We start from the raw sequence: 15920 nt of genomic DNA on the forward strand, positions 1-15920 counted from the left end.
CTATGGAACAAGTTCCCAAGAGTGAAACTGTTGGGTCAAAGGATATATGTAATTTTAATGTTAATAGGTCTTGCCAGATTGCTTCCCAAAAAAGCTGTAACAATTCCCATTGACATAAGGAATGGATGAGAGCCCTTTCCCCCTTTCATCCCCAATATCCTGCCAGGAATCTAATTGATTGATGGATTGATTGATTGATTGATTGATTGATTTGCCAATTCAGTAGGTATGAAGTAGAATTTCATTGTTCTACCCAAATATTTATCTTTATTTTATAGCTTCTAGTTTTGAGTCTGGCTTAGGTGGTGTCTCTCCCCCTTCTCCTTTATCAGTGTTTTTCAAACACTGGGTCATGAAATAAATGTAATGGGTAACACTTAGTTTTTAATTACGTGGAATCAGGTATACAATAAAGGCATCACACATAGTAAAGGTAAGGAATGTTCTATGAAATTTGCTTCATTTTTTTTTATATATGCATATGTTCTGGGTCACAGTATAAAATACATTTGTTATGGGTCTAAGTCCAAAAGCTTGAAAACATAACCCTAGTGTCATGTAGCCTACTAGGTTTCCATGCAAGACAACTATTTAATTCTTCCCATGTAAGTTTTATATTCATCTGGAATTTATTTCTACAAGAGGTGTAGAAAAGGTCCAATTTTATTTTCTTCTCGATATAGAGTCAGTTGTGCCAGCATCACCTATTAAAAATACATCATTTCCTAATGAACTGAAATACCAGTTGTCATATAGTAAGTCCTCATTTATATAGGAATCTGTTTATAAATGTTTAACTGTTCTATTCCTGTGCTAATGTGTAATGATTTAAATTCAGTGGCTTCATAAACTTTTTTAATATCTGGAAAGGAGGCCTCCTCCACTTCCACTGTTCTTTTTAAAAACTTTATTGGCTATTCTTGGGCATTTATTCTTCTATATAAAATTTCAGATGATTTTATCCAATTAAAAGAACAAAACAAAGGCTTGCTAGAATGCTAACTAAAATTGCTTATTCCACTTCCCAGCCTCATCTTCTATTGCCACTTCCCTCTTCCCCTCCATACACACCCACAAGCTACAGCCAACAAGAATTACTGGTGATTCCTCAAACCCAGCAAGTTTTTTCATACCCATATTGCTTACACTACTTCCAGTGACCGAACTGCCATTCCCCACTGTGATGCACCGTCTAAGTACTCATTCAAGGCACAGCTCAAGGTCCTCTCTTTGGTAAAACTTGACTCGACTCCTCAAATCACCCCTCCTCCCCAGCGTGGAGTGCCTATTACAGGCTGTCCACATCGAGCTTCACATCAGCTTACCCCTTAGCTGTGTAAAGATATCTTCACCACAAGTGTGTCAACCCTTTCTGAAAGGAAACCTCACTTCCTGAATCTTTGAGTAGTCCCTGGCACACAGTGGGTACTGAATAAATGTTTAGGAACGTCAAGGTTTACCCATGGAAAAAGGAAGACATTAGAAGGTGTTCCCTTTATGTCCAAAATTTTGCATGCCGTATACAAAAATTGAAAAATGTCCTTTGTTTTAAGCTATTAGAAAAATAAAAAAGTACTTGATGGTTTCCAAATATTTAAGGAATATTTAATTAATATTAAGCATCCATTCCAGATAACACATTATTGGAAGAAAAACATGTTTCAAGGAAGAAAAAAAAAAAGACAAGTTAGTGCTCAAACTGCATTGTATACATTAAAAATCATCTAGGGGTGGCCGGTTAGCTCAGTTGGTTAGAGCGCGGGTGCTAATAACACCAAGGTTGTTGGTTCGTGCGCTGTACCCTCCTTAAAAAAAAACAACAAAGAAAAACAAAAACAAAAACCCTAAGGTGCTCTGATATAAAATGCATATTCCAAGGACCCAACCCTAGAAACTTTAATTCTGTAGGTCTGGGTGGGGCCTGGGAATCTGCATTTTAAGAAACAGCTACCACCTCTCCCAATTCTGAAGTAAAGACAGGAGTATCATTCTTTAAAAAAACACCAGGAAAAAACAATCAAAACAGGTTTCATACCTCTTGAATTCTTCTCAAAAACTTTTTAAAGTTTTTAAATGTGAGAAATTTTAATTCTTTAACTCTATTAATGTTTAACTCTATCAATGCTTAAATGATTAAATGTAAGAAAATGTAATAAATGCTTACAAGAAACATGTAATGTAGAAAGGTACAGTGAGGATACAATTATAAAGTTGAACTAAAATATTAAAAATGTCTAAATAGAAAAAAATAGATGCTAAACTTTATGAAAATACATACAGACAAAAACATTAAGACAAAAATGTGCATTATAATTACAGGCAAATTAGATAAAACAATGAAGAGAAAACCAACATTGGAAACAAGGAAATCAAAAAAACACAAAGTAAAGCAGTTCTGTATCTATTGAACTAGCAAAACAAGTGATAAGAACTCAGTTCGGATTAGGAGGTAAGGCCAGCAGCACACATTCAAGAGCCTAGGGTAACGTTTTTCAACAGAAAACAACTGTCCCTAGGGGGTAATTTGGAAATATTAAGTGCACTTTTCGTTTACACAATGATGGGGGCGTGTTATTGGTATTTATGGGCAGAGCCAGGAAATCTAGACATCCTGCAATGCAGGAGACAGTCCTGCACAATGAACAATTACGCTACACTTCACATGACTTTCAAACGTCTGCCAGAAAATCATTCTGTTCTCAACTGCCTAAGCCTAAAAATCTAATTCCATCTTATATATAAATGCTTTTATAATAGCCACTGAATTACTGAATTTCTCAGTAATGCAATTAATCATATAAACTGAAAAAAGGTTGAATTTTTTTATATTTAGAATCTTACCATACCAAGGTCTGTTCACCATTTCAGAAAAATCACATCACCAGAGGCCATGCCATTTGTCGCATCTGAGTTGCTAATACCTAACACACTTGTTAGGAAGACAATCACAAGAACTACACATACACTTATTTAGCCCTTATTTCAAAATGTCAAACATGGAAAAAAAAAAAAGTGCCACGTAATTGTCTTCTCAATTTATAAGTAGACACAAGCATCTCACTCCTCTGTTATGTCCTCTAGAACCTGAGCATTTTTACTGAAATACTAATTTTATTGGAAGGATAGTAATTTATATTTTTCATTTGTTAAAGAGTCATTGATTTTTTTGTAATTATATGTGTTGGTAGGTTATATATTATCTGTTAATTTCATGATAATAAAGTGGTTATTACTAAATATTAGGTCTGAGTAAGCGGAACACCCGCGGCCCTCCCGCCCCACCCCCACCTCCTCTAGGAACCAAACATGTAATATGTAGTAAAGCGGGTAGGGTGGGCACTGTGGCAAACTGAAAAATACAGGCTCTCTTTAAAGGGCACAGCCACTACTCAGCCCCAGCCAACTATTACCTTGAAGGAATGCAGACCCAGTATTGTTAGATAATCCAATGTTTCAAGACACAGAAAAATTGGACATTTCTGCGAAGTCTCCTACTCTTTAAATATTGGCAAATAATTCAGTTTTTTAAAAATCCACACAACGTGGGCTTAAAAGAACTCATCTGTAGGTCAGTTTATGCCTCTGATCAAAGATAAAGGCACACGCTGGTTTTGTAATGGAATTAGCACAGTTCCTGTGGCATACCCTATGGATGACCTACTGCTGCCCTGGAAGTCCCCCACCTCACCTATGCCCCAGGGACTGGGCTTTGGAGGTCCCATAACTTCCAGTTTTGTTGCCATTAGAGAAAATAAAGATGAGCACAGAGTGTAGTGTGCCCGATGTGGTAGGGTGACGCTCTCCTCCACCTAGTCTCGTCAGTGAGCGGTTTATCCTTCAGCACATAAATAAGGATGCCCTCTTGCTGTTACAGCTCAGCCTGTCCAAAGCAACAAATCCAGAGATCTCAGAGAACATCACTTTCAGGAGCCAGGACTGCTGCACAGCCTCGGTCCTCCTGGGCAAGGATGTTCCCATTCACATCACCCTCTCAGGACAGCACCAGGCATAACAATGTGGGGCCTTGAACGCCGAGTCCACCTGCCATAGGGTTTGTAGCCCTACACTGTCAATAAATTGGCACACCTGTCAGGCACCGCAGGCTCATGTCATTTTTCTAATCATTCACCCAAGGACAGAACAAATGTTTTGCCAACACATAGCAGGAGACATAGTCACATCAAGTGCCTTGATCCAGTAATACCATTTAATTTGTCCTTATAAAACAACACAAGATGTTCACTGTAATATTGTACTTAAGATGGGGAAGTGGGTATAATTTATCTGCCCATCAATAATGGAATAACTTCATAATCAAAACATAAAAACTGTATATTATAACATAGCCATTTCCCATAGAGATGAGAAGCATGAAAACATAGCGGAGGATTGGTTAAGAGCCAGGGCTCTGGAACAAGACTTCTTAGACTCAAAGCCCAGCTCTACCACCTGCAAGCTGGGAAAACGTACAGAAGTTACTCCAGCTCTGTGTCTGAGCAGCCTCATCGGTAAAACGGGGTTAACAGAAGGATAATAGCCCACTTCCGTGTTGTTGCAGCAGTTACAGAATCAACGTAAGATGTTTGGAACATGTCCTAGTCTTCAGTAAGCAATCAATAAATGATAGCTGCTCTACGGAGGGATAAAAATACATATCATGATTAAAACTAGATACACTGCATACATGACTAACGATTAGAAAGATCTCAGAGAAATGCAAGTAGTTCTGAGTGGTGGAACTGGTACATTTGGTACAACTTGATGTAATAAGTTTTTATTAGTACATCATCATGTCACGTATATAGACCATTGTGATCGTATATGCCAGCATCCCGACTATACATATGAATACTCAAACACTGGCAGGAACCACCAAGTTGACTTATTCAATAAATAGTTATTAACCATCTACTATATACAATGCAGTGTTAAGACCAGAAAGGAGATAGATTAATAGTACTTGGTTCCTGTTTCAAATGATTTTATAGTTTAATTGAGAAGATAAGTAACTGCAATATGAATTAGAAACTTGAAGTGCTAAATGCTATTTTTTTAAAGAAGCTATAGGCAAGATATTGTGCAAGTTCAGAGAACAAAAGATTACTTTTGATTGAAAGAAGGGCTAAGCTGGAAAACAACAGGATAAAATCAGGGAAGGCTACAGCTTATGGGGCATATGAATTGGGTACTGAAGGGAGGTTGCAATTTTAACAGAGGAAAGAAGTTGAGTGGATAAGAGTGACAGCAAGAAAGGGCAGGTAAAGGAGGAAAGAAAAATATGTAAGAGGAAGGATGCTTGCTTCAAGTAGCAAAAAAACAGCACCAGAAACTAAAAACGGCACCACAGTGGGAGAAAAGAAAGTTATATGTAGAAGGTGGCAGGTCAGGCTTCAAAGGTAAGCAGTGACCAATTTTGAAACACTATGAATACTAGGTAATTAATTTAGTAAACACTGGGAACTGAACTCCTATTAAAGAAATTTTATGGAAGCGTCCCGGACAGGCTGAAGGGCAAGCAAAAAAGCAAACTCCAGTGTGGCTAATATATGAAGGAAGAGGAAGGCAGCAAGGCTGGGGAGAAGGCAGGGAGGGCTGGGCACTGCAGTGATAGGAAGACAGAACTGAAGCTAGATGATTAAGGGCTTTGACTGCTAAGTGAAGGATCCTGAGAGTCTCCTCCCCAGCTCGGCTCTGGTGGCTAACATGAGCCGCTAGCAGAGAAGTCTCTCTACCTTCAATGCTCTAGAAGTAAATATGGAGAAAGGGGAAGATGACAGTGTTCCCCTTAATTCCTTCCCAATTCTACATGCACTCATTTTCTAGGTAATCTCCCTGGAGGTTTCTATTATCAGGTAACCATGCGCTGGGTAACAGCATACGGCTTATAGGTACTACCGCAGAGTAACATGAAGGTTGGCCCATTTGACAAATTACCAAAATGATCAATACAGTGGTGGACACACTAAGGCCACAGGCTGACATTAATTACATCAATTGATTCAACCAGTATTTATTACATGCCTTCTATACACCAGGCACAGGGAATATTAACAGTGAATAAATATATCCCTGGTCCCAAGGAGCTTCAAGTCTACTTACAGAGAATAATTTTTTAAAATTTTGTATATTCAAACATCAATTATTTCATTAAACAAACATTTCTTAAACACATGTTACATGTCAGTTATTGTCCTAGGACGCAGGTACCACTGGGTCTTATAGCTATAAACAGGACACAATGGCTTCCCAAGAGAAGGTTTCATAGGGAAGACAGAAATCCATGACAACACCATAGTACAGTAGCATTCAACATGATAACAAAATGAAGGGAGCGTCACGCAACAGAAAAATACTGGAGATCTTGCTTAACGACAATGTAGCTTTGTATAACTAACCGATCATTTTCAAAGTTTTCATGTTACTTCATTTTATTCTAATAACAAGCCTAGAAAGTTAAGGAAGACAGATGTCACTAGCCACTAGGTGAGGAAACAAAGTAAGGTTATAACTTGCTCAGGTCACATAAAGTAACAGTAGAGTTGGGACAAGAAACCACCTCTTGCCTCCAAGTCCAATGCTCTTCCCTTTTTTCTGACTCCATACCTCATCATATGACCTTGGACAAGTCTCTTGGCATTTGTCATAGTTTCCTCATCCGTAAAACAGGGAGAATACCTGCAGTACCTAGCTAAAGTGACTTGGGTGAAGGATCAAACAAAGCAACATAAGTCAATATACTTTGAGATGTACAAATACAAGGTATGTATTATCAGGCATGCCTGTTTCTCTTAGGAAAAATAGGGTACAAGGTGTCAAAACACTGAGTAAATAAATGAACCATACTGGATTTTAAGGCACACAAGTACACTCAAGGTCATCTATATAACCTTATTGCTAACAAAGGCAAAAGGAGCACAGTTCATATTTCTGTTGTAGTCCTATTGACTCTACAAGGCAAATTTATCAATCAAGTTTGGCTACAAAGAAATGTATTCACCTGTGCACTAGATTCTAACTGTTAGGGACCCTATCAAAAACCTGAAATATCAGAAAAAATGACAGGTTCTGCCTACATTCCTCTCTAAAAATGGAAACAGGTAGCTTTTGTTAGTCTATCCGAATATATATACGTATATATATACACACATATACATATACATGTGCGTGTGTGTATATCCAGCTTGCTCCCCACTAGCACCCAGTTCTCATCTTTTATGCCTCCAATCTGCTCTGTCCAATTCAGTAGCCACATCCACACTAACTACTTAAATTTAAATTAAATTAGAAACTCAGTTTCTTATTTACACTAGTCACATTTCAAGTACTCAATAGTCCCATATGGTTAGTGGCTACCACATTGGACAGGGCAAATATGAAACAGTTCCAGCACTGCGGAAAATTCTATTTGACAGAGCTGCCTTAGATACTGCACTTTTATTCTTATTACAACCCTGACTACAGACTCCTTAAGGACAGGGGCTGTGTCTCATTTACCTTGGTATCCCCAGTTTATATAGCAAAGTACACGCTACACACTCAACTATACATCGAATTGAAAATCTCAAACACAGCAGCCTACTCTGCCCACTTCCCTCACCCCCCCCCCCCCCACACACCACCACCACCACCAACAAAGACATTCTCTCACATGGGAGGAATGGGTGTGGAAGGGGACACTGCGTTCAGATAAAGGAGGCCTGCTTTCTAGCCCTCGATGTGCTAGAAGCCAACCATGTACTCTTGGGCAAGCTACCTACTTTCTGTGCCTGTGAAAACTTAGAATTAAACTCCATGTACCTTAATTCTACAACTTTAATCATCTTGTACGAAAGGAAATCATATTCTATCGAAAAGGTCTTTACACACGCCAGGGAACACACCTGCTAACACTGATGGGAATCTCGAATGAAATCGAATCCATTTCTAGGTCTCAGGCTATCATGATTAAGAGTCACTTCTGGACTTCAACTGAGCATGTGGAATTTTTCACCTTTACTTTGGAGATCAACTAGAGACTTAAACCTCAGGCTTAAAGATTGAGTTTCTTCCATGTGCTGAGGCCAGAACTGGATACTCTGTCCATATCTGATCAGAGAAACAAGAGCAAGTTTCCTGAGTATCTGAATTTAACAGGAATTGGCCCATCAGTTTCTATTAGCCTTAGCCTAAACATTGATAAACAGTACAATATTGAACCAAGAAAATCTTTCTATAACAATCCTTATGTTGCAAAGAATGTCATTTTATGAAATGTATTTTTTATTCAGTCACATACTTCATATTTAACGGCTATAAAAAAATATTTATTGTCCAAAAACCTCTTCATTACCACCTTCACACACATACTCACTTTTATAAGTCTTACATGGTTTTAAGACAAGCCAAGAATAGAATCTTTATTGCCCGGCTTTCCTTTAAAAAATGTAAATATGTTGGGCAATAGTACATGAGGCATTCTGCAATAAATGTATATCAATTCCTCTGACATCAAAGTTTTAATTTTTATTAACTACTTATGTCACCTCTCCTGGTGAACAGGATGAATTGTTCCCAACAGCAATTCCATCTTCTAGTATTTACTATTACCAACAAGGCAATAACATTTCATGGATGACAACTAAACACTATTTTGGACAACAAGGTAGGGAACATATGCAAAGGCCTATGGGCAATAAAAAGGTTTCTGCTAAAGAATTGATTGTATCTGGTTGTAATAAAATCAGATATTTAAAATCAACCCACATTGATTGCACAGTTCGATCTACATAGTGCCTTGCCAGTGTTAAAAAGTCAATGTGTTTATTCAGCTGCTAGATGGATAAATTAATGAACCTCGAGTATTTCCAAGCAAAAGGAACAAAACTCGATAGGTTAAAAAGTACCAAATACCTTTTACAAAAATGGAAATAGAAAACAATCAGTAAAATCTTTGTGAGTCTGTATGTCAAAGCACTGGGAGGAATACAGAGATGGAGAAAACATGGTTCAACTTGCTCATAATCTAGTAGAAGAGACAGAAACACAACACAGAAAAATAACTGGTAAATTCCATTATAACGCTAAGGAGCAGGTAGGGAAGACCCACAGTGGCTGGGAGGAGGCATCTTGAATGTTGGAAGTTATGCAGCCAGAATGGGAAGAAAAGGATATGTGCATGTGTGTTAAGACAGAGCAGAAGTGTGTGCCTTTGGGTGGAGTGCAGGGAAAGTGTGGAGGACAGTCTAGGCAGAGGAACAACACATGCAAGGAAGACCCAGAGGTTAGAGACACTGCACCCGTGAGTACTGTATATTCAGGAAAATTGCAAACTAAGTTTTGCATGACATATATACACTTTAAAAGGTCCAGCTGACTCAAATCCTGCAGAGAAAGTTACTCCCCACCCCCAGCAGGCTTTAAGAGGGTGCCGTAGTCAGTGAGCCTAATAAAAAGATCTCTGCTAGTGGAACTTGCATTTTTAACAAATTGCCAGATAATTTTTCTTATACGTTTAAACTAGAGAAACACTGAAACGTTTTCTGAGATGCAGAATTACCCACTGTAGCAGTTCCCAAACTTTGCTACAAACTAAAATCATCTGGAGTTCTTTAAAAAAAATACTTGCCTGGCTCCCCACCCCCACCCCCATTCTGGTTTAATGGGTGTGCTACCTGGGCATCAGGAATCTTTAAAAGCTGCCCTAGGTGATTTTAACCTGCAGCAAAATTGGAGAGCCACTGACCTAATTGTTAAGAACTTGAATCTGGAGTCAGACTGCTTGGGTTCAAATTACCAGCGAAGTGACCTTCGGCAAGTAAGTCACCTAACCATTCAGGGCTTCGGCTGCCTCGTCAGTAAAATGGGGAGAATAATCCTACCTTACAGGGTTGTTGTGAAGTTAGATGTGGTGAATGCATTGACCTGGCACGATGCCTGGCGTATAATAAGCGCTTAACGAGGGTTAGCTGTTTAGTCTCAGTAATAACTCTTCCTCGTCCGATTGTCACTGTGCAATAGGCAGCATCGTCCCCATAGGGCGGCAGCAACTCGGACCAACCTTTCTGCTGGACCAGATTCTTGCCGGAGTTGTCTAGCTCCGCTCCAGACCCGCCCCCTCCCCCAGATTGCCGAGACAGAGTTCCGCCCGGCCGGACAGCTCCCCAGGGCTAGACCAGGGTAGAAGAGACCCGACAGACGCCGCCGACTCCAGGGCCAAGTTCCCCCGGACCCCGTGGGTCCCCAGAAAAAATGCGGAGATGAGCTTCCGAACGCCGGGCTTTGGAGCACCCGGGGCCGAACCACAAGGCATGGCCGTCCCAGGACCGCCCGGAGGGGAGAAGAGGGGAGGGTCCGGCCGCGACCCGGAGGGCCGCCCGGTTACCTGAGGCGACGGGCGGGGCCCGCATCGCTGGGGCGGGCGCCGCCACCGCCGGCCGCAATCGGCCTTCCGCCTCACGCCACCTGCGACATAGGGCGGGCGTTTTCGCTGCCCCAGCCGGCTGTCCTCAGGCGGTCGGTCCGTCCACCGGTCAGCGACTCTCCGAGGGCGCTTGGGGACGACGAAGGCCGGTCGGGCCGGCAGGTTAGGCGCTGCTCAGGCAACTTCCGACTGCCAGGGACGGCAGCGTCAAATAACTCCCCGAGCCGAGTGGCCCACTGCGCGTGCGCGGCGCGCCAGATCAGGGACTCCTGCGGGTGGCGTCAAATAATTCCCGAGACACGGAGCCGGAAGCTGCGCCTGCGCAGCTATCCCAGCTCGCCGCGCGGAGGTACAGTCCCTCCTCCCTTTCCGGATCAAGTGGAGGGGGAGGAGTGAAATGACGGTTGCACCTACCTCATCGCAGTACATGCGGGAGGTGCTCTACCTGCGTCCCTGTGAATCAATCCCGATTCTGCCTGTGTTAGGTAGGGACGGAATAAGAGTCTTCGCTGCAAGATTCTGGCTCCCACCCAAGTTCTGAAATCTCTCTCATCCCATTACAGCACCCTTCCTTTGAAATGTTACCCTTTATCCGCCGCCCCCTTATTACCTGGGCATAGCATTAATTATGAGCAATGCTGAATTCCAGGCCAGCTGTGGGTTACAAAGATGAATCAGACATCAGATTCAGAGCCTCTCATTATGGAGCCGAGTCTGATATAGGCGATCAGACACTAATAATAATAATAGCAGGAGATACCAGTTTGAGCACCTACAAGGCACCACACATTTTGTAAACAGTATCGCTTTCAATAATTGGTTTCAGCTCCAACGAAGAAAACAATAAATGCCATTAGAGAGGTACAGCTCAAGTGCCTTGGGAGTGTAAAGGAGGAAACTTGGGCCAAGAGACTAGAGGAGGAAGGACCTGGGCTTGAGACTGTCCTTGATATCCAGGAAAGAAGTTACCAGGGTGTTGAGTAGTGCTGAAGGCACAGAAAAGAGCAGAAGGGAGCGAAGAAGACACTGACTCCTATCTCCTTATTCTCACTTAGAAGACACTACTAGGAAGTAGTGACAAAGGAATCGGCCTAAAAAGGCTAGAAGTGTGTTTCCTCAAGACCTTGCCCCATCTCCAACCCCTACAGCCAGGAAAGCAGCTAGAAGTATCTAGAGGAGGGAAGGAGAACAAGACGTAAGAATATTCCAGGACAGAAGCAGGGCTATATCCAGAACATTTTGTGGATCAAAGCAATGTATTTCAATTAGATGCCAAGTGACAATACCTTCAGAGTCTCACTTAGTATCTATTCCAATCACTTATCCCTTGCCTTTCTAAACTACAGAGGCTGGAAAGCAAGCAAGCACACAATTCCCAAACTCCCTTGCAGCTAAGGGTGGCAATGAGACAAAATTCTGGCCAATAAGATGTAGGCCGAAGTCCCCAGGGAGAACTTTCCTTCCAGAATAAAAAAGAAGTCTTTGGAGAAGTTTGTCACCTTCACCTTTCCCCTACTTCATACTTGGAACTGAGGCACAACACTGGAGGTGCAGTAGCAGTCTTGAGACCATGGGGAGGGCACACTAAGAAAGGCGTAACAGAATGACAAAATCAACCTGGTTCTCAAGTATATCTCAAGATATACTCAAGCAGCTCCACAGACCCTGGACTGCCTTCCTGTTTTATGGGGAGTGGGGGGATCTTATTTGGACCATAGTTTGTTGAGTTTTCTTTTACTTTCAACCAGAAGCATTCCTGACATAATAAATATTGAACACTTTCTGGAGGAGAGACCCTAGCCAAAAGCAGGAGATTGCTACCATCAGATCTATCAGGGACTTTAGAGACTATCCCTTTAGAGACTAACCCTTTAAGAGACCATCAGATTGTAATGGATGTTCATTCTGACATAAAGCAGGACCCCTCCTCCACTTCCCACCACATGCTGGTTCCTGGAAAAGGCTGTTGTTCCTGATCTGGTGAAATATGTAAAGTAATTTCCTGTACCTGATAACATTCATCTACTAGTACCCTGCAACTATCCCATCTTGTCCTATATAATTCTTTACACCTGCCAAGTGGTGCAGGGTCCATTTCACCTTGCAGCCACCTAAAACATACCTCATGTGTAAGTTTCCCTTAAAAAACTCTATTAATTACCAGACTGGAGCTTCTTCCTTCAGTCTTTCCCTGACCTCCACTTATGGAGGTAGATTTTCATCCTCAGGGCCTTTCCCTGAGTCTTTGAGTACTAACACACCTGTAATATATCGGACAGGTAAAGGGCTGATGATGGGGGTAACCAAATGGAAGAGCAATGGGTGATGGAAATTGTAAAAGTGACAGACACCTAGGACTGGGAAGCTGTCTGAAAGCTCTTGGGGAGATGATGAAAACACATCTATCTCCTACCTGGTGACTTAAATTCATGCCTGAAAATTCTGCTTCTAAGTGAAAAGCTGTTAAATGAAAAAATAAAATGGCATTGGCATGCTGATTTTGGTGACTCTCCCTCACATTGAAACCAGTGTGAGTTCAAGACTCTGAGCTACCAACAGTCCGCTGCAGACACTTGGGCTTGAGCTGCATGTGTGGGCTTGGGTGTCGCTCGCTCCTCTCTGTTCAGGCTAGTGCCATGGCGGGGACTTGGGAGAAGGCAGCAGACATCCTTTACTCTGTGTGCTCTGCATTTCCCCAGCTTGCTCCTGGGGCGGTCACTTCACCCCCTTTGGCGGTGATGTCAAACGTCCAAGGACGTTTGAGACGTTGCTCAGCAATGGTGATGTGCTCTTCCCATTGGTGTATTTTCTTGCTTCCAATCAATGTGATCGCATGGTGCTCTCATCTGTCTTAAGCCACAGAGAACAAAGGATGGATGTATCTTGTGTGAATGGGACTGCTCTTCTCACTCTGCTCACACACCCCTTTCCTGTGCTCCTCACTGCTGGTGGTGTGTGGAAGGCAGGAGTGTGGTCAACATTGAAAACAATCACGTTTTAGACATGCAGTGACTATGACCTAAAGAGTTCAAGATGTGATGTGAAGACCTATTGGTCTACGTTTATGAAACAATATTCCAAGTGGTAAATTTAATATGACCAGAAAATAAATTATCAGTCGTATTGTCCTGCATACGGTGGGAACCCATTTAGTTCTCATCATTGAGGCACAGTGAAAATCTTTGAGTCACTGGAAGCCAGGATACAGGGACCACCAGCCATGGGTGATGCAGCATCATGAGTCACGATATACCCATCATTAAATAAATGTATTTAGAGAACTACAAAGTTAGGAAGATCTATATGCTTCAATACTAACAGGTTCCAAACAGTGGGAAATACGAAATTAAGCAAGAATGGCACATTTTACAATAAAAAACATGAAGAGATGGTTCCTGGACTTGAACAGAAGAAGATGGTATCTCACACTACCAAGAATCTTCCCATACACTGATAGGACAATAAATGAAGTCCCAATACCTCTACTCTACCCATTATTCTAAATCCCGATCAATAAATCACTATAGTCCACGTGGGCCCATGAATTTTGTAATACATTTAAAAAGTTGTTTTATTTTTCAATTACAGTTGATATTCAATATTATATTAGTTTCAGGCATACAGCATTGATAAGTCTAGTACCTATCTGGCACCACACACAGTTATTAGAGTATTATTGACTATATTCCCTATGCTATACTGTAATACATTTTTAAGCAAGTTGTTTATATAGACAGGGGCCATGCGAAAAATATTTGCCCAAGGCCTTGCACATACCTACTAGGACTGCCTTGGCTGGTATCCTCCTCCTCCTCCTATAATCCCCTTGACATTCCCTGAGCTCACTTCCTCCACTCTTGAGAGCACCATCTTCCAGGCTGTCTGAATTGCCAGCCAGGACCCCCACTGGAGTAGCTACTTATGCCCCAGAACATTCCCTCCAGTCAAAAGGTCCAATTCACACATATACATCTTCTCCTGCCTGGAGAGAGTATGCCTGCTCTTGTATTTTTAATAGCAGAAGTAAATTCAGTGACCAACAATAAGGGCAAGCCGCTGAGAATGGACAGCTGTCTGAATGCCACCAGCAAAGGGTATCACAACATGTTTATTTTAAGAGCTCAACAAGCTTCCCTGTTTGCCGGTATCTCTGTGGCCAGTAAGGGGGGCCAGTGTCGTAGATGGGAAAGTCAACCTGGATAAGCAAAATGCCCTCGGTGCTTCGGGCAACAGCCTCCCGAATAAAGGGAGTTCATGAACAACAAGGAAAGACTGAGAAACTGGTTCAGATTGGAAGAGATGAAGGAGACATGACGACTAAATGTAATGTGGTATTCTGGACTGGATGCTGACACAGAAAAATGGGCATTGAGAAACTGGTGAATTCCAAAGAGTCTGTAGTTCAGTGAATGGTAATAGACTGATGTTAATTTCTTCATTGCTGCTCAGTAGGGGAAGCTGGGTGAAGGGTATATGAGAACTCTCTGTACTAGGTTTTCAACTTTTCTGTAAATCTAAAATTATTCCAAAATAAAAGGTTAATTTTTTTTGGAATATTACTTGTCTATTACTTGTTCCAATCCCCTAGTAATATTGGAATATTTTCATGTCTATTACTTGTTCCAATCCCCTAGTAAAATTAAAGTGAGGGGAAAAATAAAGGGAGGCATCTGTCTCCACTTCTCTAAAAACTTGTACTTTGGAGACTTCAACCCCAAAGTCCCCAAGATAAGAAACAAATGCAAAATTTGGCCTTAATATGGTGCAGAAGAACCTTCAATAAATAATGGAGGTCAATTTAAAAATGAAACAGGGCATCTGTTATACCAAGAGTTTTCACAGCACTGTCTTAATCTTCACCACATCCCTCTAAAGGAGGTAACTGAGGCCCAGAAAGGTTGAAACTTGTCCCCCAAGTCCCCCAGCTGGGTTGGACCAGATCTGTGGGACTCTGAAGCCAGTGCTCTTACACCCACGCCAGGCTGCTGTCCTAATTCTCAGTGTTGCATACCATCCACATCTGCCGTCTTTGAGATCCTCCCTGTATCCCCCATGCAACCTTAGCACATGGACCATTCCTCCTTTCTTCTGTTAATTCTACTTCCTTAGGGAGACCTTCTCTGACCACCCCCCCCCCCACACACACACAGATACACAAACAAGAAGTCAGGTCTCCCTGTTTAGTCTCTGCGCCCTTTCATTTGTCCTCCATAGCATTGCTTAGTTTTTAATGATTTCTTCATTTGTGGATTACTTGACTATCAAAATGGGACCATGTGCTAATATCTGTCTGTGTTAACTAGTGTATGTTCTTGATTCTGCTGCCTCCCAGTGCTCAATACAGAGACTGGCACCTAGTAGGTGCTCAGTAAACAAGTAGCGACTTACCGAATGAAGAAACTCTGGGCACACTAAGGTTAACTCCAGTAGGTGGGGCTTGTGCTGGAGAAGCAATATGAAACTTGACATTCTGCCTGCAGAAGGCTCTGGAAGGTGATGTAGGACTCCAACAGACACACCT

At 41.8% G+C, this 15920-nt stretch overlaps 1 protein-coding gene across 7 annotated transcripts in view; it reads right to left on the reverse strand.

Annotated features, from left to right (window-relative positions):
* RALGAPB (Ral GTPase activating protein non-catalytic subunit beta) overlaps positions 1–10637 on the reverse strand; it is an 86549-nt gene extending 75912 nt beyond the window's left edge. Inside the window, exon 1 of one of the 7 annotated variants that reach the window (XM_019750223.2) lies at positions 10361–10637. The gene's annotated coding sequence lies outside the window, so the exon portion shown is untranslated. Of the gene's footprint in view, positions 1–9857; positions 9880–10360 lie in introns of those variants that run through there. The other 6 variants (XM_019750217.2, XM_019750222.2, XM_019750220.2 and 3 more) reach the window with 6 other exon arrangements.
* Between the last annotated feature and the right edge of the window lie 5283 nt (positions 10638–15920).

This window comes from Rhinolophus sinicus, linkage group LG13 (genome assembly GCF_036562045.2).
Source record: "Rhinolophus sinicus isolate RSC01 linkage group LG13, ASM3656204v1, whole genome shotgun sequence".
Classification (NCBI taxonomy): Eukaryota; Metazoa; Chordata; class Mammalia; order Chiroptera; family Rhinolophidae; genus Rhinolophus; species Rhinolophus sinicus.